Raw genomic sequence first — 25,149 nt, forward strand, 5'->3', positions numbered from 1 at the left:
TGTGAAGAGAGTTTGAAGCTGTGTCGATGCTGACACGAAGTAAAGCGCGTAACACTAGTCAACATCATACAGCAGGAAACGGAGACTAATTGACGAAGAAACGTGACGTACAAAAGATATTTTGGATGATGCGGACAGTATCATTCTGTCTGTATAGCCAGCTCCAGAAAACGAGCTGCAATATGCAAGTGATACTGGTTGTGACAAACTCGCGAGATCATACACATGTACTTCACAAAGCTGCCGCTATCATATCAACAAGTATCAATAGATAGATGTGGGGACGACGTTGAGGGATTGAGAGGAATTTTGCCAGAGCTAGAATTTATGCTGAATGAAGAACAGGCAGACGACAGCGCTAGGTAATCTTTGAACAGCCGCGAAATAACAATAAACAGGGCAATTCGGACAGCTGGCAAGATAACAGGAGTTGGCCACACCATCATACGCCACAATTCCGAAACAAGAACGACAATTAAATGGGGTTCAACGAGATAATGGGTCGCATTTTCAGGGTAACGAAACTATGAAAGATGGGAGACAGCCACGTGTGCTATACTCGAAGCAGGGAGGCAGGTTTGACTTCAACGCAAAATAGACAAGACGATAGACAGATCCACAACAGAAATCACAAGCGGTCATCTGAAAATGTTAGACTACGCCGTCATTTCAAAAATATAAGTAGAGCAAACTGCGACAAAGAGCAGTCATGACCTACACCCGATCATGCAAAATTTCAGTGTGCAATATCACAGTAGTGGCAATTTAAGGTAGCGCCAGTTAGCTGTCGGCTACCTCCAAAATATTATATAACACAAGTTAAAAAAATATGAAAACGCCCACATTAAAGGTTCATAAAACCAAAATACGAGGCGCGATATTAGGAGAATGTACTGACATCAGTAGGCAATACAGATTGGAATTTACATGCCAAGGGCACAGGTTAGAAGCAAACTTCTACGTGGTACGTAAATTAGCTACAGGGATAATTATGGAAACGGACTTCTTGAGGGAAAAGAAAGCAGTATTGGACATGGAACACAGACATGTCACACTAGGGAAGAAGGGCCATCCATATCAGTCTTCGATCTGAGAAGCAAGCAATGAAAGGACGGATTCTCTTGAACTGTCTCAAATTGGAGAATGAGAACATGGTTAGAGACTCACACGACCAGCGGGCGGAAAGATACTTGCCAAAACCTGGCTCTATTAAGGATTTCGAGTTCCGGCTTCCTGTAAAATCTCACAAACCTTTCCGAGTGCTCCCATACGCAATTCCACTAGCTTACAGAGAGAAGGTTTTTCTGGAGCTGCACAAGGTGTCAGATGATGGTGTAATTGAGCAAGCCACATCTACATGCAATAGTCCACTCCGAGCAGTAGATAAAAAGGACGACAGCATCCGGTTACACCTTGATTCCTAGTAAATCAATGTTAAAGAGAGGGATGGACCAGAAAAGCTTGAGGAAACTTCAACAAAAATTTCATGGAATATCTACCTTTTCTCCATCGACCTCAGATCAAGTTTCCGGCAAACAGAACTATCGCCGGGATATCGTAAGTACATTGCCTTCATTGCTTCCGACAACGGCTACACTTCGGTCTTTATCTCCTCAGTGGCACTTATTCGAGGCTTAGGTACAATACTGGATGACAAACTGAAAGAAAGAATCACATGTTACGTGGATGACATTGTAATAGGGGAAATTTTATGGACACGACATAGTGAGGTGTTATGAGCCCTGTTAGACAAACTGCGACAGCACCACGTCATAGCTAATGTCAATAAATCTTGTGTCAGTACTAAGAAGACAGCTTCGCGTCACATCAATTGCCAATAAATCTTTGGGTAGGGACTAAGAAGATCAACTTGCTTGGCCACGTTATTTCAGAAAGCAAAGAGGATAACGCCCAACCCAGAAAAATTAGATGCCATACCGCAGTTTGCTATGCCACATACACGTAAGCAATTGCGTGGGTCCTTAGGAGTTGTAAATTTCTAGAAGCGATTCGTTTACGTAGACAACCTGGCCACGCCAAAACTCAGCGCACAGAGACTGAAGAATAAACCATTTGCCTGGAATGAGGTATTAGATCGTGAGCTTCACAATTTAAAAGCCACACTACTCTCGGCTCCGATTCTGTCGACCCAGATCTATTGGAAGACTTATGTATGACAATGGATAGTGCTGAGACAGATCTCAGCGTGTTGATGTTTCAGGAATATGAAAAACAATCGCATTTGGGAGCCGCATTCTCACGAAGTGTGAACGGAACTACTCGGCAACGGAATTAGAATCTCTGGCTGTCGTCTGAGGTTTCCGGAAGTTTCGTTACTTTCTCTGCGGACCCAAAACAAGAGTATACTATTGGGTAACGCGTTACATCGCTTCAGGAAGACAACTTCACAAGGGTTTATGCACCAGGACCCACAAAAGCGTTTGTCGACACGTTATCCGTTCACCTGTAGAAGAGACGGTCTATAGTGGGAAGGAGCTCGAAGAGGAATATTCCTGAATACACTATATACAGGGCGATTCACGTAGATATGCAAATATTTTAATATGTCTTTCTACAAGTAAAACTAAAGAAAAAAGTTCATATAAACATAAGTCCGCAAATGTATAGTTACGGAGTTATGGCTAATAAAAGATTTTGCCTGAAATTTAGCAACTTCGTTAATATGAAGCCATTGTAAAACTGTACGATATTAAAGTACAGGACAAAGCCAATAAATGTGAGGCATTACTTGCTCTCATTATGAATGCAATAGACGAAATTAAGAACAACCCTGTGAAACTGAAACGAGCAACAAAATATGTTCATGCACGTGCAGCTAAATGCATTGAACGAGATGAATTCACGTGTGGTATGGTATTAATAAAAGCAGAATATCTGACACATTCATACAGTTTCAGTTAACGTTATTACGACCATTTTTCGAAATTAAATTCTCTACAATTTATGTCAAAACTTTCTGCAATTGGCTGAAATTTAAAAAAACAAATTGGGCCAAGTAGTTAACAAATTAAAAATTTTACGAAATTTCTTCTTTGCGTCTCTGGATGTTCTGGAAAATTACTGGAGGTATACGTCTGGGACATGTTTTATTAGATTCAACACATCAATAGCAACAAAATAAATAGAAATCGTGCTTTACTTTAACCTCTTACAGTTTTCCGATGGCTTCATATTAGCGAAGTTGCTAAATTTCAGCCATCTTTTATTAGCCGTAACTGCGTAACTAAACATTTGTGGACCTATGTTTGTATGAACTTTTTTCATTAGTTTTATTTGTAGAATAACTTATTAAAATATCTTCGTGAATCACCCTGTAGAGTAGGTAGCCTTTAAGAATTTCATTACGACCTCGGTGAAAGACATAAAAGCGGAGTAAGATAAAGATCCACATCTTGTCTCAATAAAAATTAAGTGGACAGGCAACACCTAGGCACAGACCTGAGAGCACTACCTTTCAGGGAAGGGTATCCTATTTTTCAGAAGAAATGTGGGCAGCTCATTACGGGTAGAAGAACTAGTAAACAACGTAATATGCTACACACATCTTAGCTTTGCACATTTCGGTGTGAAGAAGTTTTTTTTTTATAGTTAGAGAACTTGTGTCACCTTGGAAAGATTAGCAGACGAATCCGGAAGGTACTGACTGTCTGTAAGGACTGTCAAAGGGCAAAACTGAGCACAGGTCAAGCGCAGGGAACCATGTACCCTGTGATGTCAACAAAACGGAGGCAAACAGCCGCATCTGACGGGCTCCTGTCAAAAGCGTCAAGATGGTTTAATATAATCGTAGTGGTGGAGTTAACCTCTAAGTACGTTACCTTCACACCACTATGTAAGACAACAAGGTAATACATCAGTAAAGCACTGTGCAAAGATTTCCTTACACAAGTGGGCGAGTTGACTGAATACCCTCAGAAAATATACCCCAATATAGGTCGCATAAGTGGCAGGCTCAAAAAATGGTTCAAATGGCTCTAAGCACTATGGGACTTAACATCTGAGGTTATCAGTCCCCTAGACTTAGAATTACTTAAACCTAACTAACCTAAGGACATCACACACATCCATGTCCGAGGCAGTATTCGAACCTGCGACCGTAGCAGGCGCTTGATTCCGGACTGAAGCACCTAGAACCGCTCCACCACAGCGGCAGGCTAAGTGGCAAGACACATTGAAAATCCACAGGAGAAAACCTGTGTACATCTACTAGTACCACTCAAATTCAAATCCAAGTGAGTACGTTATCAAAGGTTTTGGCAATTTATGCTGACTATATTGCGCAAAGAAACACGCAGCTTGGGATGCGTGCTTGAGAAACTTTCAAGATGTAATAAATGAGCTTCCACGTAGTACTACCCAACTCCCACCACTAACATTGTTCAAAAACAATCACCCACCAGAGTTGATCAGGGATGTAGCGGATTTTGCACCTAGAACTCGGCTGTAACATAAAGAAATTGTGAAGCAAGCACTCCACAACATACGCACTTTGACACAGATGCAAAAAGCAAGGGGTGTCAAAACGGAAGCAGTTAGGAAAATCCACATGGGACGAGAGGTGCTCGTGAAACCCAATAAGTTGTCGAATCACGGACCTGTGAGAGTGTGTCGCGTTGCTCAAGCCAATGCGGTCGACCTGGAGGGGATACAGTCTGGTAAATCACTTGGGGTCCACCATGTGAGCCACCTCAAGGCACTATTAGAGTAATTCAAGGCATAAAAAAGGGGGCTCACGTGTGTAGAAACTGTGAATAGAGTAGGAAATTGTAAATAGTTAAGGATTGGTTACTACATATGAAGAAATTGAAATGTATTCATTTGAAGTGTAATAAGAATTGACAAACAAGAATGGAGACGTTGAAAACATGCTATACCTTTAAAACAATGTACCCTCACATCAGAGGACCTTTAAATCGGCAAAAATAAAGAATGCTACGTTTGTTTTGAAATGAGCAGTCTTCCCATGCACTGCCGATACGAGTTGAGTAAATTGTAATGTATCAACCGTTTTGACGATGTATGTTTCATTGGGAGGCGTAATGAAATAGGGTAAGATGAAAGCGAAAAAACGTATCAGTACCTTCGACATGACGAAATCTTTGTCGGAAGTTAGGTCGTGCAGGCAACCTGCGTATTTGAAAGGCAACACAAAGTTAAGATTTTCCAGTTAGGATGACGTGATGATGTCAGGTGTTTCTGACCAAGTCAGTTTGACTCTTGTTATTATGGTATTTTACACTATCAGACTGCGGTGGAAAGCCAGTTTTTGAAGTTTGGTCAGCTCGTCACAGAAGCGAGGGCGACGATTTTTATTGAAGTTTGAGAGGCCTCGGCGCAGTGCACGTCAGTGGAGTTTATGTCAAGAAACACAAGGCGATAGGCAGGAGAAGACAGTTCGATTGATGCAGGTAGGAGGGGAAATAGTCTCATAATTTTGCAAGGATAATATAATGGAATTTCTGTGCGAAATGAATAAGGAAGATTTGTTGCAAGAATAATATAATGGAAGATCTGTGCGAAATGGATGAGGAAGATTTGTTGCGATTATAATATTTAAGTAGTACCCTCGAAAAAACTGATACAGAAAAATTCAGCAGGTGCGAAGTCAGGTAAGAAATGAAGTTAGCACCGAGAAGGAAGTTACGAATGACCATGAATCGAAGAATGGGAAAGAAGGAGCAAGAGATGAAACCAGGAGATAAAACACTAACCATAAAAGGTACGTGGCACTTTCAGTTTGATTTCATGAGATATATTAGGTAGCCATCGTATTTGAAAAACAAAATGTGGTACACATTGCAAGAAGATAACAGTATCAGAAACGTTACTGCACAGAACAATGTATTCTGTCGTGTTCACAGATGATAAGCCGGCCGCGGTGGACGAGAGGTTCTAGGCGCTTCAGTCCGGAACCGCGCGACTGCTGCGGTCGCAGGTTGAATCCTGCCTCGGGCATGGATGTGTGTAATGTCCTTAGGTTAGTTCGGTTTAATTATTTCTAAGTTCTAGGGGACTGATGACCTCAGATGTTAAGTCCCATAGTGCTCAGAGCCATTTTGAGCCACAGATGATAATACATGTCCGTCTGCAAAATCGCTTGCACATCGAGAGGCCAAGTCAAATAACAGGGAAATACCCTTAGTATCCTTGTAATTAACAATAATATTGGGATTACAGCTATGCTGGGAAGCAGGCACATTAGTTGCATGAAATGGCAAAATGTACTAACCATCAGAACACATATTCACCCCTCATACCCATCTACCATAATTCCCAATCTCTCAACAATACCTTCCACTATGTAATACATTTTAAATCTAATTTAAGTACAATAACATAACCATTTTGAGACTTTTCTTCTTCTTTTGTAGCGCTACAGCCCTTGTTTAGCCTTTGCTTCTGCAACAGTTTTCCTCCACATTTCTCGGTTGTTTGCTTCTCTTTTCCACCCCCGGACTCCCATGCTAGTGAGTATTGTGTCTCACTGCTTAGAGACACAAAACGCGTGGGTGTTTTCAGCTCGTTACTAAATGCAAATAAGTAGGAGGAGTCCAGGTTGCAATAATATGCGGTACGGCACACTGTTAGAGAGAAGGATTATTACTCACGAACCACATAGTACGATGAAAATTACTTATCTTCAGTAGCTTGTAGGACTGCAGCTGCCCTATGAACTAATACAACCTATTCTCAGGGACTAAGCCTGAGAATCAATGCAAACAGACCTGGCTGAGGGCCAATTATGAAAGTGCATCTGCCTAGGTTGAAATCTACACTCCTGGAAATTGAAATAGAACACCGTGAATTCATTGTCCCAGGAAAGGGAAACTTTATTGACACATTCCTGGGGTCAGATACATCACATGATCACACTGACAAAACCACAGGCACATAGACACAGGCAACAGAGCATGCACAATGTCGGCACTAGTACAGTGTATACCCACCTTTCGCAGCAATGCAGGCTGCTATTCTCCCATGGAGACGATCGTAGAGATGCTGGATGTAGTCCTGTGGAACGGCTTGCCATGCCATTTCCACCTGGCGCCTCAGTTGGACCAGCGTTCGTGCCGGACGTGCAGACCGCGTGAGACGACGCTTCATCCAGTCCCAAACATGCTCAATGGGGGACAGATCCGGAGATCTTGCTGGCCAGGGTAGTTGACTTACACCTTCTAGAGCCCGTTGGGTGACACGGGATACATGCGGACGTGCATTGTCCTGTTGGAACAGCAAGTTCCCTTGCCGGTCTAGGAATGGTAGAACGATGGGTTCGATGACGGTTTGGATGTACCGTGCACTATTCAGTGTCCCCTCGACGATCACCAGAGGTGTACGGCCAGTGTAGGAGATCGCTCCCCACACCATGATGCCGGGTGTTGGCCCTGTGTGCCTCGGTCGTATGCAGTCCTGATTGTGGCGCTCACCTGCACGGCGCCAAACACGCATACGACCATCATTGGCACCAAGGCAGAAGCGACTCTCATCGCTGAAGACGACACGTCTCCATTCGTCCCTCCATTCACGCCTGTCGCGACACCACTGGAGGCGGGCTGCACGATGTTGGGGCGTGTGCAGAAGACGGCCTAACGGTGTGCGGGACCGTAGCCCAGCTTCATGGAGACGGTTGCGAATGGTCCTCGCCGATACCCCAGGAGCAACAGTGTCCCTAATTTGCTGGGAAGTGGCGGTGCGGTCCCCTACAGCACTGCGTAGGATCCTACGGTCTTGGCGTGCATCCGTGGGTCGCTGCGGTCCGGTCCCAGGTCGACGGGCACGTGCACCTTCCGCCGACCACTGGCGACAACATCGATGTACTGTGGAGACCTCACGCCCCACGTGTTGAGCAATTCGGCGGTACGTCCACCCGGCCTCCCGCATGCCCACTATACGCCCTCGCTCAAAGTCCGTCAACTGCACATACGGTTCACGTCCACGCTGTCGCGGCATACTACCAGTGTTAAAGACTGCGATGGAGCTCCGTATGCCACGGCAAACTGGCTGACACTGATGGCGGCGGTGCACAAATGCTGCGCAGCTAGCGCCATTCGACGGCCAACACTGCGGTTCCTGGTGTGTCCGCTGTGCCGTGCGTGTGATCAATTGCTTGTACAGCCCTCTCGCAGTGTCCGGAGCAAGTATGGTGGGTCTGACACACCGGTGTCAATGTGTTCTTTTTTCCATTTCCAGGAGTGTAGATAAGAAGTGAACGAGGCACTCGCCAGTTCCGTCGAGCTGCGCAGCCCGCTAGAGTGCGCTGTGCTCGGCAAACGGACTGCCAACCTTGTGTTGGCGCGGCGATGTAGTAGTATCTGTGGCAATGATACTACAGTGGGATCCGCTATTACGTTGTCAATGCATATTCTTCTCGAGCTCTCTTTTCCCATAGCGGAAAGGAGCACCCCTTTCATCATGTTCTTTGGAATTCTATCCTCTGCTGTTCTCTCAATATGTCCTAGCCATCGTATTCGCTGTGATTTCACAAATTTTACTATGTCCCTACCTTGTATTAATACTTGCAATTCAACGTTGTAGCGTATGCTCCAACCTTTTTCCTCCCTTATTGGACCATTGATTTTGCGTAGTACTTTCCGTTCAAAGGTTCTTAGTGCAGTCATTTTGAGACTCATTTGTCTTAAAAGTAAAGCGGAAAGAAAAAAAGTGTGTGTTCGTTATACACTGAAGAGCCACAGAAACTGGTACACCTGACTAATATCCTGTAGGGCCCCCGCGAGCACGCAGAAGTGCTACAACACGACGTGGCATGGAATCGACTAATGTCTGAAGTAGTGCTCGAGGGAACTGACACCATGAGTCCACAGGGCTGTCCATAAATCCGTAAGAGTACCAGGGGGTGGCGACCTCTTCTCAGCAGTACGTTGTAAGGCATCCCAGATATGGTCAATAATGTTTATGTCAGCGGAGTTTGGTAGCCAGCGGAAGTGTTTAAACTCAGAAGAGTGTTCGTGGAGCCATTCTGGGAGTGTGGGGCGTCGCATTGTCCTGCTGTAATCGCACAAGTCCGTCGGAATGCACAATGGACATGAGTAGATAGAGGTGATCAGACAGGGTGCTTACGTACGTGTCACCAGTCAGAGTCTTATCTCGACGTATCAGGAGTCCCATATCACTCCAATTGCACACGCCCCACAACATTAAAGAGCATCCTCCAGCTTGAACAGTCCCCTGCTGACATGCAGGGTCTGTAGATTCATTAGTTGTCTCCATACCTGGACACGTCCATCCGCTCGACACAATTTGAAATGAGACTTGTCCGACCAGGCGACATGTTTCCAGTCATCAACACTCCAATGATGGTGTTGACGGGCCCAGGCGAGGCGTAAAGCTCTTTGTACATGAGTGCGTCTTCGCCTCCGAAAGCCCATGTCGATGAAGTTTCGTTGAATGGTTGGCACGCTGACACTTGTTGACCGCCCAGCATTGAAATCTTCAGCAGTTTGCGGAATGGTTGCACTTCTGTCACGTTGAACGATCCTCTTCGGTCGTCGTTGGTCCCGTTCTTGCAGGATCTTTCTCCGGGCGCAGCGATGTCGGAAAGTGCAGCGATGTCGGAAATCTGAAGTTTTACCGGATTCCTGATATTCACGGCATACTCGTGAAATCGTCGTACGAGAATGTCCCCACTTCATCCCTACCTCGGAGATTTTGTGTCCCATCGCTCGTGCGCCGACTATAACACCACGTTCTAACTCTTTTAAATCTTGAAAACCTGCAGCAGTAACCGATCTAACAACAGCGTCAGGCACTTGTTGTCTTATATAGGCGTCGCAGAGAGCGGCCGTGGCGAACAGGTACGCCGGCTGCGGAGGCAGAAGACATCAGAAGCCGATGCGAAAGGCTCACTATTAAAGTCACTCTAGCCTGAGTACCCTGGAGAAGGAGACTTGCGCGATTCTGGTGCAAATGCGAGGAGACAAATACTGTTAAACTATGGCTATTACGTACGTCTACAGTCCTCGACGGTAATAATATGCTTCTTAGATAGGTACAAAGCCACGCTACGATATTACGTTGTTGTGAACATAGTGCTGGTCTTTACTGACTTAGATCTTGCAGCCAAACATAACAGGACAAGAAGCAGGAACATCTGTACTTCCGAAGTAGCGCTTCGCATCTGACAATTAAATTTATCATTTTTACCACTATCAGAAGTAGAACGACAGTGAAAGCAAATTTCGTTCCAAAACAAAAATAAGACTCAGAAGAGTGCAAGTAAGAAGATTCGAAGGTACAAGAGAAGAAGAAATTCAAGAAAGAAGTCACAAGACACAAGAAACCAAGAGCTCAAGAAAACGAAGACATCAAGATAAAGGAGGGGTTCCTGTTCCATAAAACCACTTGGCATACAGGAAGAGTTCTGTCACACAACCTTAAGCAGACACAACTTATAAGCGTAGTAGTGGATGTAGAATGCATCCAAAATCGCAAAATTCTTAGTACTCCAACAGCAGAGGCTAGTCTCCAATTATGGGGTAATTCAGAAGCTGAATTCTCATTTCTCTTTCTACTACAGTACTATGTTGTCCAAGTGTGTTGATATGTTCTGTTTTAGCTGGTAAGTACAAATCCTGATCTGTAAATCTGTAAGATCAGATATTTGGCCATCATTGTGGTCCAACTATGTAATTTAAAGGTAAATGCGGTTCACCAATAACTTTCAACAGAGTAACTTATCTCAACTCGATCTTAATTTATGTCGTTTACGTTGACATTCTCACACGGTCGTCACTCTTGACTTTTTATTAATATGTTGTTGGGTGGCCATAATCGAAAGTCTATCATATTTTAAGTACGATATTGTATGAATATTTTTGAAATGAATATGTTAGACCTTGAGTATGACTTACGTCAGCGCTCATAGACAATTTGTAGGCTGCCACTGTAAAAACAGACAGTGTAAACACTATGTTAACGTTGATACTTATCTGCTGATAAATTTTGTTTTATTACTGGTCGCTTAACTATCGATTTACACTTACCATGATAAAACTGTGGACGCTGCTGCAAGGTGCCAGACAGGGTGCAACTCACGTTCAGTGGTTAATGAGCAAAGAAAGCAATCTCCAAACAAGAGGTACGATAGAGAGTGGCATGACATGAAAATGCCCTGCTCTCAGAAACACATAGAACATGTTCTGTGAAGATACGTTGCAGTTAGATCGAGTAACGTCACAACTGCTGGACGATCATAGCAGAAAATTAGTTGATAAGTGGTCAGAAGCGCAAGGCTGCACCTTAGATTTATATTTATATTAGACCGATGTTTGTGTTGCGCAATCGGATTATTAATCATTTCACTGGCTGATACTGGCTGGCACCACATACTAAGAATTTCTGTAGTCTGAGAGCTAATTACAGCTGAGCATTGACAGAAAGGGGGAAGTGGGCAACGCGTTACACAATAACCGTTATCAGCCAAAGAGGGACTGGAAAGAAACTTATCGTCTTTTGCAGGGGTAGTCATTTACTGCCCTCAGAGAGAGCAGAGCGTGGAGGGGGCGGTTTACAATGCTGGAACCCACACAACCCTCATTGTGCATACAGAGCGGGCAGGAGGTTGCTCCCTGGTGGACGAAAAAAAAATTCAGAATAGCGTACCTGAAGAAAGAGCATCGGGGTGGAACAAGACAATAAAAACGTCCTTTCCGTGCAAAGAAATGCGCAGGGCCACAAATTTTGATCATTATTGACATCTGAGGAATCTTCTCACGGAGAATGCGGACACGTTTCCCACTGAGAAGCAGAGACACATTTTGATTGGTGGAGTGCTAACGATGTAGGAGGAAGAAAGGAAACATCGAGATAATCTTTTGGAAGAAGTATGACCATCAGATGAATGGCTGGCAGAATTATGATCAATGTAGTGGGAGGTAATATTTTTGTAACAGCTGCTGAGATCCATCACATGTAAACGCCAGATGTCCAGGAAGGACATTAGAATGGCGTGGAGAAGGACATTCCCCTTTGGGCATCGATAGAGGGTACATCCCTGCCAGGATCGATAGGAAACAATTCCCCCTGCGATTTGATCTAGAGACTTTGCTGACGAGGGACACAGTGGAGAATCTTGTGGTTAGATTTTGTGAAGTGATGCTTTCGACACAGGGAGCACATGAAGTCGTTTCCCTGTGACAGAGTTGTTATTCAGTATACTCGAGTAATGACTCTTTAGCTCTCTGTGGAGACTGACAAGTAGTGAAGTGCTTCTTTATGGGGGAATACTTAAGTCGAATTTCTGTTTCTGGTTAGTGAGTAGACAAAAATCTTGACTTGTGTTCTGTCTTGTACTGAGGTAATCCCAGCCCAAGGAGTTTTCGGACGCCTTATTGCGTACACTGTGTACACAGTGTCCAACGCGACAGCAAGCACATCATCAGTGCAGTACGACTGCTAGCAGTACTTCAGTAGATGATATGTGCACTCCAGTTCGGTGTATAGGGAAACACTCACACTAAATGTGTTTAGTTCCATTTGCTTGTCCACTGACCGTTTTCTGTAAGTGCCTGTCAGGGTGTAAGACTTCTAATTCTAACCACTAATCAGTATCATTTTACGGAAATCCCTAGGTGTACCTTGTCAGTGGCAGTTTTATTTTAATTATTTGTAGGCGTGAGAATTCCTTAGTGGAAATCAGAGGTGTAAAGATTCTTTCAGCCTGCCCACGTTTGCCTTATTAGCTAGACAGGGAAGTTGCAGCTCGTTGGGTCAGCCAATCAAAAACGAGTCTCTCCTTTTCAGTGGGAAGCATGTCTGGCACTCTCCATGAGAAGATTCCTCAGAGGTCAGCTCACGACCAACATTTGTGACCCTGCACATTTCTTTGCACCAAAACGATTTTTTTTTTTTTGCCGTAGTGAGGAGGTCCTCCAGGAAGTGGAACATGTCAGAAAAACAACAATACATGACAAACATTTACAACTAAAACAAATAAGCTAATGTACCATTCCACGCGTCCCAAGTGGAATGATTGTCATTTTTTAATAAACACTATATGAAAGTCATTTTACAAATACTAATGCACTGAGTTTAAAATAAAAAAGTTTATTTATTTATTTATAAGGTAATAAACGTGTAATACAACTACTATAATACTTATTTACAATGAACACATTACTGCACTGAAATGGTGCAGAAATTAGATTGTATTTACACAGCCGGCCGCGGTGGTCTAGCAGTTCTAGGCGCTCAGTCCGGAGCTGCGCGACTGCTACGGTCACTGGTTCGAATCCTGCCTCGGGCATGGATGTGTGTAACGTCCTTAGGTTGTTTGTTGTTGTGGTCTTCAGTCCTGAGACTGGTTTGATGCAGCTCTCCATGCTACTCTATCTTGTGCAAGCTTCTTCATCTCCCAGTACCTACTGCAACCTACATCCTTCTGAATCTGCTTAGTGTAGTCATCTCTTGGTCTCCCTCTACGATTTTTACCCTCCACGCTGCCCTCCAATACTAAATTGGTGATCCCTTGATGCCTCAGAACATGTCCTACCAACCGATCCCTTCTTCTGGTCAAGTTGTGCCTTAGGTTAGTTAGGTTTAAGTAGTTCTAAGTTCTAGGGGACTTATGACCCCAGCAGTTGAGTCCCATAGTGCTCAGAGCCATTTCAAACATTTTTGTACTCACACACACACAAACACACACACACACACACACACACACAACACATTTACAATGAACACATTACTCCACTGAAATTGGCAGAAGTTATATTGTACTTATATATATACACAAATCAGTTAGTTTTACTGAGAAATTCATCAATGGAGTAGGAGTTACCCACCAATAAATCCTTTAGGCTTCTATTAAACTGAGTTTCATTGGTTGTTAAGCTTTTTATGGCTGCTGGCAAGAAATTGAAAATGGGTGTTCCTGAATAATGCACACCTTTTTGTACAAGACTAAGTGACTTTAAATCCTTGTAAAGATTATTTTTATTTCTAGTATTGATTCCATAAATTTAGCTGTTGGCTTGAAAAAGTGATATATTTTTAATGACAAATTTCATTAAGAAATAAATATATTGGGAAGCAGTAGTTAGTATCCCTTGTTCCCTAAACAGGCTTCTGCAGGATGTTCTTGAGTTCACGCCACATATAACTCTTACTGCAAGTTTTTGTTCCCGGAAAACTTTAGCTTGGCTTGATGAATTACCCCAAAAAATAATCCCATATGACATTATGGAATGAAAGTAAGCATAATATGCCAGCTTTTTCATTTTTATATCCCCTGTGTCTGACAAAATTCGCATTGCAAACAGAGATTTGTTAAGACGCTTCAGCAGTTCTGTGGTGTGCTCCTCCCAATTGAATTTATTATCAAGCTGTAATCCCAAGAATTTAACACTGTCCACTTCTTCTATCTCCTTGTCATCGTATGTTAGACATACACTTGTGGGACACCCCTTACAAGTTCTGAACTCCATATAGTGTGTTTTTTTAAAAGTTTAGTGACAAAGAATTGGCTAGGAACCAGTGATTAATATCCACAAATTTTTTATTAGCTGATCTTTCTAAGACTACGCTTGATTTGCTATTTATTACAATGTTTGTACCATCGGCAAACAAAACGAACTTGGCATCTGGTAATGTTACTGATGAAAGGTTATTGATATACACAAGAAAAAGTAAGGGCCCCGAAATGGAATCTTGTGGGACCCCACATGTAATTAGTTCCCAGGTGGATGATGCCTGATAGCTTGATACATGTCTCTTTCCTAATAACACCCTTTGTTTCCTGCCAGAGATATACGATTTGAACCATTTTGCAGCATTTCCTGTTACAATATAATACTCTAATTTACTTAAACGGATATTGTGTCAAATGCCCTTGACAGATCACAAAATATACAAGTTGCCTGCAATTTTTTGTCTAATGAATTAAGCACGTTTTCACTGTAAGTGTAGATAGCCTTCTCAATATCAGAACCTTTAAGAAATCCAAACTGTGACTTTGACAGTATGTTATTTGAGATATGATGGTTATAAAGCCGACTGCACATTACTTTTTCGAAATTTTTTGAGAATGCTGGCAACAGTGAAACTGGATGGAAATTTGATGCTATTTCTTTATCTCCCTTCTTAAATCTAGATCAGTCAATAAAAGTACACTCAGTCAGTCTGCCGCAGTGCAAGAGAGAAGATGTTCAAGCACTCCAGCTCAGAGTCTCTTCCAATGGGTCCAGAGACTCGGGCAGGCAACGCACCGACTCACGCCACGGCCATGGAGCGCGCCGACTTACGCCACCGTCACTCGGAAGCCGCTAAGCACTCCCTGTCACATTGTAAACACCCGCGGCCTTTCTCCCTCCCCATCCCCAGGGCATGCATACCATTTGTCGTTGAAAACGAACTTCTTCAGGAGTTATTATATCTTGTGTTGCGGAATATTATCACATACATCACTTGAAGGTATCACAGGAACCAACGCAGGATCTAAATGTACCACGGCACAAAATGAGACAGAGAGAGCTTTGCAGATGAGATGAGAATAATTAAAAACAATTACACGTTTTATGACGAGGAGTACCAGGCTCTCAAAAGATCGCGACACAGTTATGAAACCGTCCTTGAAACACTTCGCACGCTTTTGTGGGGAAAGCACTTTTCTTTGAGCACGAACTGCTTAAAGAGTTACTAAATGTCATTGAGTATGTCTCTAAACGCACTTTCAAAACGATCGATGTGTAGTAGATTAGGCCGTGCGGTTCTAGGCGCTACAGTCTGGAACCACGTGACCGCTACGGTCGCAGGTTTGAATCCTGCCTCGGGCATGGATGTGTGTGATGTCCTTGGGTTAGTTAGGTTTAAATAGTTCTAAGTTCTAGGGGACTGATGACCACAAATGTTAAGTCCCATAGTGCTCAGAGCCATTTGTAGTAGATTATCTCAATTTTGTGATGTATACCGCCACACTTGGGTTCAAATGGCTCTGAGCACTATGGAACTCTACATCTTAGGTCATAAGTCCCCTAGAACTTAAAACTACTTAACATAACTAACCTAAGAACATCACACACACCCATGCCCGAGGCAGGATTCGAACCTGCGACCGCCACACTTGAATACATCTTCTAGAAAAGATTGTGGCACACTTGAGAAACCGTCCCTGAGACGCTTCACGTGCTTTGTGGGAAATATACATGTCTTTGAGCATGAGCTGATTCAGGAGTTACTGTGTGCAACTGAATACGTCTGTAAATACTCATTCAAAAACAAAAAATCGCTGCACAGTAGTTTACGTCAATTTTACAGTGTATACCGCCACACTTGAAGATGGACTCAAAAAAAAAAAAAAAGAGAAGAAAGAAAGAAGATAGTGGCACACTTGTGAAACCTCTCAGTCTTCCCCCATTACTCCGGAGTATTTGCGAGCATAAACAAATTAGGTAAAGTGTTTAACACCTAAATATATTTGCAGATGTTGCTTCAAATTTGTTTCAAATACACTTGCACACAAAACACTGCATTGTCCTCCGAGGTGTACGTGGAACGGAAATACATAACAGCAGAATACACTCGAAAAAAATCCATTACTAAGATAACTGAGTGCAAACACACAGTATCGAAGCTCTGAAGACTATTCTAAAAAGTATTGTTAAATACATTATCACAGTAGTTGCTGCATGAGGCACGGTCATAACTACAAAGCAGCAGCGTCTCTGACCGCAGCTGCATCTCACTGGGGTGTTGTGCACACCGGAAGCAGGGGGTCTTCCGGATGGAACGCGCGAAAACCATGGCTGGCACCAGCTCGTTCCACGTGCTCCGACCAGCATTCATCTGCAGGTGGAGTAAAATGTCACAATCCTGTGAAAACTCCCTTAGATACTTCACACGCTTTTTTTGGAAACAGATCAGCTGCAATATCAGATTTTTTACACATCAAAACGATGATATTTGGAAATCGAAATAAATATCTCTCTAACTCTAAACAGGACACCGCCCACTTTTCGAATCTTAGCAGTTTGTTTGAAGGAGCTGCCAGAGAGTGAGAAAAATTTCTCTAAGTCCTGCAGTTGGTGCGGTGTTCATCACTTTTCTGAAACGGTTCGCTTAGTTTACATTTTCTGCTGCTGGAGTCAGGGACGATTACTTTTTCCTTACTTCTCGAAGCACAATCTGGTGTCTAAGCACAGGCTAGAAAACGGAACAATTACACACAAACAGAATTCGAAGCACTGTCCTACAGACGAGAGAAATTACTAGAATTTTCGATATCCTACAGCTGCTGGTCTGGAGATACTCTGAAGCCACAATGGTGGATGAGGGACAGCATCCCGCCAGAGATGGATCATCTGCTTGAACTTGTCTCTGAACATTCGAACAAAGAAGACATCATGTTACTCTCAGAACTTTCCATAGATGCCTTACCCCCCTCCTGTTCGAACCAGTCTGTAGAGGCTCCTATGCCTCATACAACGGATTTCTTGCAAATGGGGCATTCTGATTGGCTCTTAGTGAATCTACCCGTCAAACAGCTGCTGCTACCGACGTAGGACCACTGTCCGCCATTTTCTCCTGTAGACGAGACTTTCAGTGGAGAAACTATTTTGTACAGACTGGAAAGAAGCCCATACAGTAGTCATATTACACTGACAGTTAAACCCTGCAACAGCGGTCAACAGATCATGACATTCAGAAAGACAGGTCCTCAATCACACTGCTCTACTACTGTCGAGGTAAGCTTGAATATTTCAGCGTGAAACCGAACTGTTGTACGAAGACTGGGCTGATCCCCTCGACACAAGGACGTTACCGTTTGTGGTCCCAATCAGCTTGCTTGCTTTCTACACCCATCTCCAGCCTCTGAGATTACAAGAACGTATGTATGAGGGCTATTCGGAAAGTAAGGAATGATAGGTCATGAAATGGAAACCACAGTGAAAATAAAAACTGTTTTATTGCAACAGTTAGCTACAACTTCCAGCTACTTATCTCCATAGTCGCTGATTCGACTTACACGTTTGTTGTAGCGTTGTACCAACTTTCCAATGCCCTCGTTATAGACGGCAGCCGCCAGTGATTTCCGCCAATTCTCTACGCTGGTCTACAGCCAACCTGAGCCAAAATGTTGTCATGTGAGCAGAGATGAAACTCAGAGGGAGATAATTACAGGCTGTATTGTGGGTAATCAAACACTTCCAATTGAAAACGATGCAGGAGCATCCTCATTGCCCCTGCAGAATGTGGCTGAGAATTGTCTTGAAGAAGACAATGCTCGACAGTTATGTAATGTTGGCTGCATAGCTTCAGGCGAAATTTCTCACCAGACCCTCGTACCTGGTGGGAGACACTATTGTAATAGGTATCTTTATGTGCTCACTGTGTGTTCAGAACTAAAAAGAACGACGTAATGCGATCGACGGGCATAATGGAGACACTGCCCACCACACCTATGCAAAACTTCATCGGATTTTCACCTTGGTTTCCATTTGGCGACCGATCGTTCCTTACTTTCCGAATACCTTCGTATTTTCACGTGGTTTGCCAGAATATCATACCATTTACACGATGGTTGTCGATATCAAGCACATAGCAGTATACTCCCGATCGCTTGCACAATGTAACTGCGAAAACAGAGACTGGAAATTATATCACTAGAAACCCGAAGTGAGGTGCAGAGAGGGGGAACGTGTTGCAAACCACTGAGTAACTACAAATTTATTTCGTCTGCCAAGATTTGTATGTGAAAACTCGAAAGAATAGAGGAAACTGATAGCTACGCTCTTCATTACTGATGTCAGTGATATAACAGATTCCAAATCATCCTTTTATTTCACGTAGCCAACTACGGTGTTTCTCTGTGCAGAAGCTCAAATATTCAAATGTGTGTCAATTTCTAAGGGACCAAACTGCTGAAGTCATCGGTCCTTAGACTTACACAGCACTTTCTAACATTCATGGTGGTGTCTGTTTGTTCTATATCGTGTCTCCCTACCACTTTCGCTCAACGACGCTCTGAGCGTGTTTTTTAATGAATAGACTAGTTTGAACCTGGGACCTGTTGCTGGTAAGGAGACGCCAGACCACACATGACATGTAGAATTCAGAAGAGTTCAGTGAGACTAACGATGATATGACCAAATACTTAATGATTTCAGCGTCAGCTCCACTGCACTCCCTGTAAAAGAATCTTAATACTAACAAAATTTAGTGGAAGGGTTCAAGGCTTTCCTATTTTAGTTAGCTGGTAAAATAACGTCGAAAAGGCAGTTAAGTTTACCACTGGAAATTTTATTCTACTCACAAAAACATCGTTTATAAATTGCACTATTGATAAAAGGAAATGTTTTAATACAGGATGGTAAAAACCAACTTCGTTCCACAAAAATGTGAATGAATATTCCCCGAATGGGTTTCCAAGTTCTACAATGGATCGAAGGATGACCTATTCCATATCACATCTATAATCTAGGTTTAAATTAAGTTTCACAAAAGAGCAAACTATCAAAATGGTCCACAGTGACCCTCAATTATCTTTAATTACTTATCTAACTTGTAAATTACAGTGGCTGATGTGGCTTCTCAATAACTATGTTGTTGTTGTGGTCTTCAGTCCTGAGACTGGTCTGATGCAGCTCTCCATGCTACTCTATCTTGTGCAAGCTTCTTCATCTCCCAGTACCTACTGCAACCTATATCCTTCTGAATCTGTTTAGTGTAGTCGTCTCTTGGTCTCCCTCTACGATTTTTACCCTCCACGCTGCCCTACAATACTAAATTGGTGATCCCTTGATGGCTCAGAACATGTCCTACCAACCGATACCTTCTTCTGGTCAAGTAGCACCACAAACTTCTCTTCTCCCCAATCCTATTCAATACTTCCTCATTAGTTATGTGATCTACCCATCTAATCTTCGGCATTCTTCTGTAGCACCACATTTCGAAAGCTTCTATTCTCTCCTTGTCCAAACTATTTATCGTCCATGTTTCAGTTCCATACATTGCCACAGTCCATACAAATACTTTCAGAAATGACTTCCTGACACTTAAATCTATACTCGATGTTAATAAATTTCTCTTCTTCAGAAACGCTTTCCTTGCCATTGCCAGTCTACATTTTATATTGTCTCTACTTCGACCATCATCAGTTATTTTGCTCCCCAAATAGCAAAACTCCTTTACTACTTTAAGTGTCTCATTTCCTAATCTAATTCCCTCAGCATCACCCGACTTAATTCGACTACATTCCATTATCCTCGTTTTGCTTTTGTTGATGTTCATCTTATATCCTTCTCTCAAGACACTATCCATTCCGTTCAACTGCTCTTCCAAGTCCTTTGCTGTCTCTGACAGAATTACGATGTCATCGGCGAACCTCAACATTTTTATTTCTTCTCCATGGATTTTAATACCTACTCCGTATTTTTCTTTTGTTTCCTTCACTGCTTGCTCAATATACAGATTGAATAACATCGGGGAGAGCCTACAACCCTGTCTCACTCCCTTCCCAACCACTGCTTCCCTTTCATGTCCATCGACTCTTATAACTGCCATCTGGTTTCTGTACAAATTGTAAATAACCTTTCGCTCCCTGTATTTTACCCCTGCTACCTTCAGAATTTGAAAGAGAGTATTCCAATCAACATTGTCAAAAGCTTTCTCTAAGTCTACAAATGCTTCCTTAATCTAGCTTCTAAGGTAAGTCGTAGGGACAGTATTGCCTCACGTGTTCCAACATATCTACGGAATCCAAACTGATCTTCCCAGAGGTCGGCTTCTACTAGTTTTTCCATTCGTCTGTAAAGAATTCGTGTTAGTATTTTCCAGTTGTGACTTATTAAACTGATAGTTCGGTAATATTCACATCTGTCTACACCTACTTTCTTTGGGGTTTTTAATTATTATATTCTTCTTGAAGTCTGAGGGTATTTCGCCTGTCTCATACATCTTGCTCACCAGATGGTAGAGTTTTGTCAGGACTGGCTCTCCCAAGGCCGTCAGTAGTTCCAATGGAATGTTGTCTACTCCGGGGGCCTTGTTTCGACTCAGGTCTTTCAGTGCTCTGTCAAACTCTTCACGCAGTATCGTATCTCCCATTTCATCTTCATCTACATCCTCTTCCATTTCCATAATATTGTCCTCAAGTACATCGCCCTTGTATAGACCCTCTATATACTCCTTCCACCTTTCTGCTTTCCCTTCTTTGCTTAGAACTGGGTTTCCATCTGAGCTCCTGATGTTCATACAAGTGGTTCTCTTATCTCCAAAGCTCTCTTTAATCTTCCTGTAGGCAGTATCTATCGTGCCCCTAGTGAGATAAGCCTCTACATCCTTACATTTATCCACTAGCCATCCCTGCTTAGCCATTTTGCACTTCCTGCCGATCTCATTTTTGAGACGTCTGTATTCCTTTTTGCCTGCTTCATTTACTGCATTTTTATATTTTCTCCTTTCATCAATTAAATTCAATATTTCTTCTGTTACCCAAGGATTTCTACTAGCCCTCGTCTTTTTACCTACTTGATCCTCTGCTGCCTTCACTACTTCACCCCTCAAAGCTACCCATTCTTCTTCCACCGTATTTCTTTCCCCCATTCATGTCAATTGCTCCCTTATGCTCTCCCTGAAACTCTGTACAACCTCTGGTTCTTTTAGTTGATCCAGGTCCCATCTCCTTAAATTCCCACCTTTCTGCAGTTTCTTTAGATTTAATCTACAGGTCATAACCAATAGATTGTAGTCAGAGTCCACATCTGCCCCTGGAAATGTCTTACAATTTAAAACCTGGTTCCTAAATCTCTGTCTTACCATTATATAATCTATCTGAAAGCTGTCAGTATCTCCAGGCTTCTTCCATGTGTACAGCCTACTTTTAAGATTCTTGAACCAAGTGTTAGCTATGATTAAGTTGTGCTCTGTGCAAAATTCTACCAGGCGGCTTCCTCTTTCATTTCTTTGCCCCAGTTCATATTCGCCTACTACGTTTCCTTCTCTACCTTTTCCTACTACCGAATTCCAGTCACCCATGACTATTAAATTTTCGTCACCCTTCACTATCTGAATAATTTCTTTTATTTCATCATACGTTTCTTCAATTTCTTCGTCATCTGCAGAGCTAGTTGGCATATAAACTTGTACTACTGTAGTATGTGTGGGCTTCATATCTATCTTGGCCGCAATAATGCGTTGACTATGCTGTTTGTAGCAGCTTACCCGCATTCCTATTTTCCTATTCATTATTAAACCTACTCCTGCATGGCCCCTACTTGATTTTGTGTTTATAACGCTGTAGTCACCTGACCTAAAGTCTTGTTCCTCCTGCCACCGAACTTCACTAATTCCCACTATATCTAAATTTAACCTATCCATTTCTCTTTTTAAATTTTCTAATCTACCTGCTCGATTAAGGGATCTGACATTCCACGCTCCGATTCGTAGAACGCCAGTTTTCTTTCTCCTGATAACGACATCCTCCTGAGTAGTCCCCGCCCGGAGATCCAAATGGGGGACTATTTTACCTCCGGAAAATTTTACCCAAGAAGACGCCATCATCATTTAATCATACAGTAAAACTGGATGCCCTCGGGAAAAATGACGGCTGTAGTTTCCCCTTGCTTTCTGCCGTTCGCAGTACCAGCACAGCGAGGCCGTTTTGCTTAGTGTTACAAGGCCAGATCAGTCAATCATCCAGACTGTTGCCCCTGGAACTACTGAAAAGGCTGCTGCCACCTTTGTCTGGCCTCTAAACAGATACCCCTCCGTTGTGGTTGCACCTATTGTACGGCTATCTGTATCGCTGGGGAACGCAAGCCTCCCCACCAACGCCAAGGTCCATGGTTCATGGGGGGAGGTCAATAACTATACAACAGAAAAATCATCGCGTTTCAGATTTTTACTTCAAGTGGCAAATGTGAACACCATGAGCTTTAATTAACGATCGACACTAGTATTACGCAAAAAGTGGGTGTAACAGATGAGACTTCTGCAGTTCTGAGTGAAGCTTTATGCGCTGTTATGCGGCATTGCGTGCGTTCATTACCTTGTTGGTGTTAGTCAGGGGGCGGCGCACAGCACAGCTCCGCTCCTCTCGCCGTCTCCGAAGTAACTCACCTCTCCTAACTTCTCCTTACTGCCATTTACCGAAGTTGGTTTAAAAAAAAAATATCTGGCTGTGTTTTCATCTGACCAATCAGGGTCTCAATGTTAACCTTAAGCTCCGCCTACAAATATTCTGTCTATCCAATGAGAAACGTTATACTTTCCGTGGTGGGGCAATGTTTTTAAAGTTTGCAACGTAACAGAGACGCGAAAAAGTCTCACGCTAAAACTTGTAGCTGGTGTGGTCCTTTTAGCGTTAACGTAAAATCTATACTGTTCTTCTGCAGGGTTCTAGCTTTTAACATGGCCTGGGTGGTGGTCCTGGCGTAACAGAGACGCGAAAAAGTCTCACACTAAAACTTACGGGTCGTGTGACCCTAGTGGTTAGCTGGCGACGTGGGTATCCGTCCATCCCTTATCGTAGGGCCTTCTAGCTTAACACGGTTCTGCTCTTGGCTTCTGTTCTCGTTTCTCCCCTCGGAACTGCGTCTGTCTCACGGTGGGAAGGTGTGACATGCATTTAGGCATTCTTGTGTTAGTCTGTGGTATTCAATCTGCTCACTCGTTACTCGTATTATTTCGGTTAATTTAATGTCACGATTTATTCGGAGATATGTGACATACTACTGGATTTGCTTATCATGCCAGGGTTTTCATGGAAGGTGTTGGATTTGCCTGACACCTTACAACTTCAACTAACTTATTCTAAGAACAACACACACAATGTGTGCGGGAGGGGCCTTGCAATTCGCGACATGGCGCCTCAAACCGCGCGGCCACTCTGCGCGGCTGCGTGCAGAAGCAGTTAACTGAACAATTTACATGGGAAGGAATGATGATCCAATGCAAACATACGTCCATATTGAATCTTCTCAAATTTCCATAGAGAACACACACGATCACGAAGGCTGCCCAACACATAATGAGTATTAGTTCGCTATTCAGCCGTCTAGAAGGTGACAGTGTTTAAGGTCAACTACATTCTTGCACGGCAGCTGGCCTCTCCATTCGGACAGTCCCCGCCGTAAGCCGGAAACGCCAATCGTTCCGGCAAGAGGCCATTGCCACCACATGCCCCGCACCCCAGACAGAATCGTCCTAGGAAACCAGCCACATATATTTTGTCACTTTTCCTACAGTTAAATATTAAGACTGCAGCCTCAATCCGACGACATTCGACAATGAGCGAAGTATCGGAAATACCCCCTCCTGACGACTGTGGCTCTGGAAATAGAAGTATCTGCACCATTCTTATGACTCGACATAATTTTCCACGTAAAAAAAATCTTTCATACCCCCTACAGCTATCTCAGTTTTCCACATCAAATCCATATCTTTCTTACGACAGGACATAGTCATTTTCTTGTCAGAACACAAACATGCTTTATATGCCCGCTGACCATGGCGAATCTATCGCGCATACCTTACTCGCCCGTAACAGAATGCTGGCGATACGAAACAATACTGGAAGAAATTCAGCAACAGGTGGATATGTCTCATTAGTTTTTCTTGCGAGTGGTACCTGCGCGTTTTAGAAAGAGAGACGTAATCGTCTTACAAGTCACCAGATGTTAAAACACGCGATCGGTACAGCTATGTCACTGTCACAAGCGGTCTCGGTTCTACAGGCGCACACAAATATCGTTAACGATATCCATGTTAAAAACTACACTAGCCTTATAAATCGAGCTATGGCATACCTCCAAATGAAATTGTTTTCCACACAAATACCGCGACACTGAAAATAAAAGGTGGTCGCTGGGGTCTGTATTAACAGACCGACGCGTCGCCGGCGGTGTATGGTTCAAATGGCTCTGAGCACTATGGTACTTAACATCTGTGGTCATCAGTCCCCTAGAACTTAGAACTACTTAAACTTAACTAACCTAAGGACATCACACACATCCATGCCCGAGGCAGGATTCGAACCTGCGACCGCAGCAGTCGCGCGGTTCCGGACTGAAGCTCCTAGAACCTTTAGACCACCGCGGCCGGCCGCTGGCGGTGTAAGCTCGTAATAATTTAGTAAGTGATTCGGCTAAGGAATGTGGTATGAAGCCGGTATTTGCA

This window comes from Schistocerca gregaria, chromosome X, assembly GCF_023897955.1.
Source record: "Schistocerca gregaria isolate iqSchGreg1 chromosome X, iqSchGreg1.2, whole genome shotgun sequence".
Classification (NCBI taxonomy): Eukaryota; Metazoa; Arthropoda; class Insecta; order Orthoptera; family Acrididae; genus Schistocerca; species Schistocerca gregaria.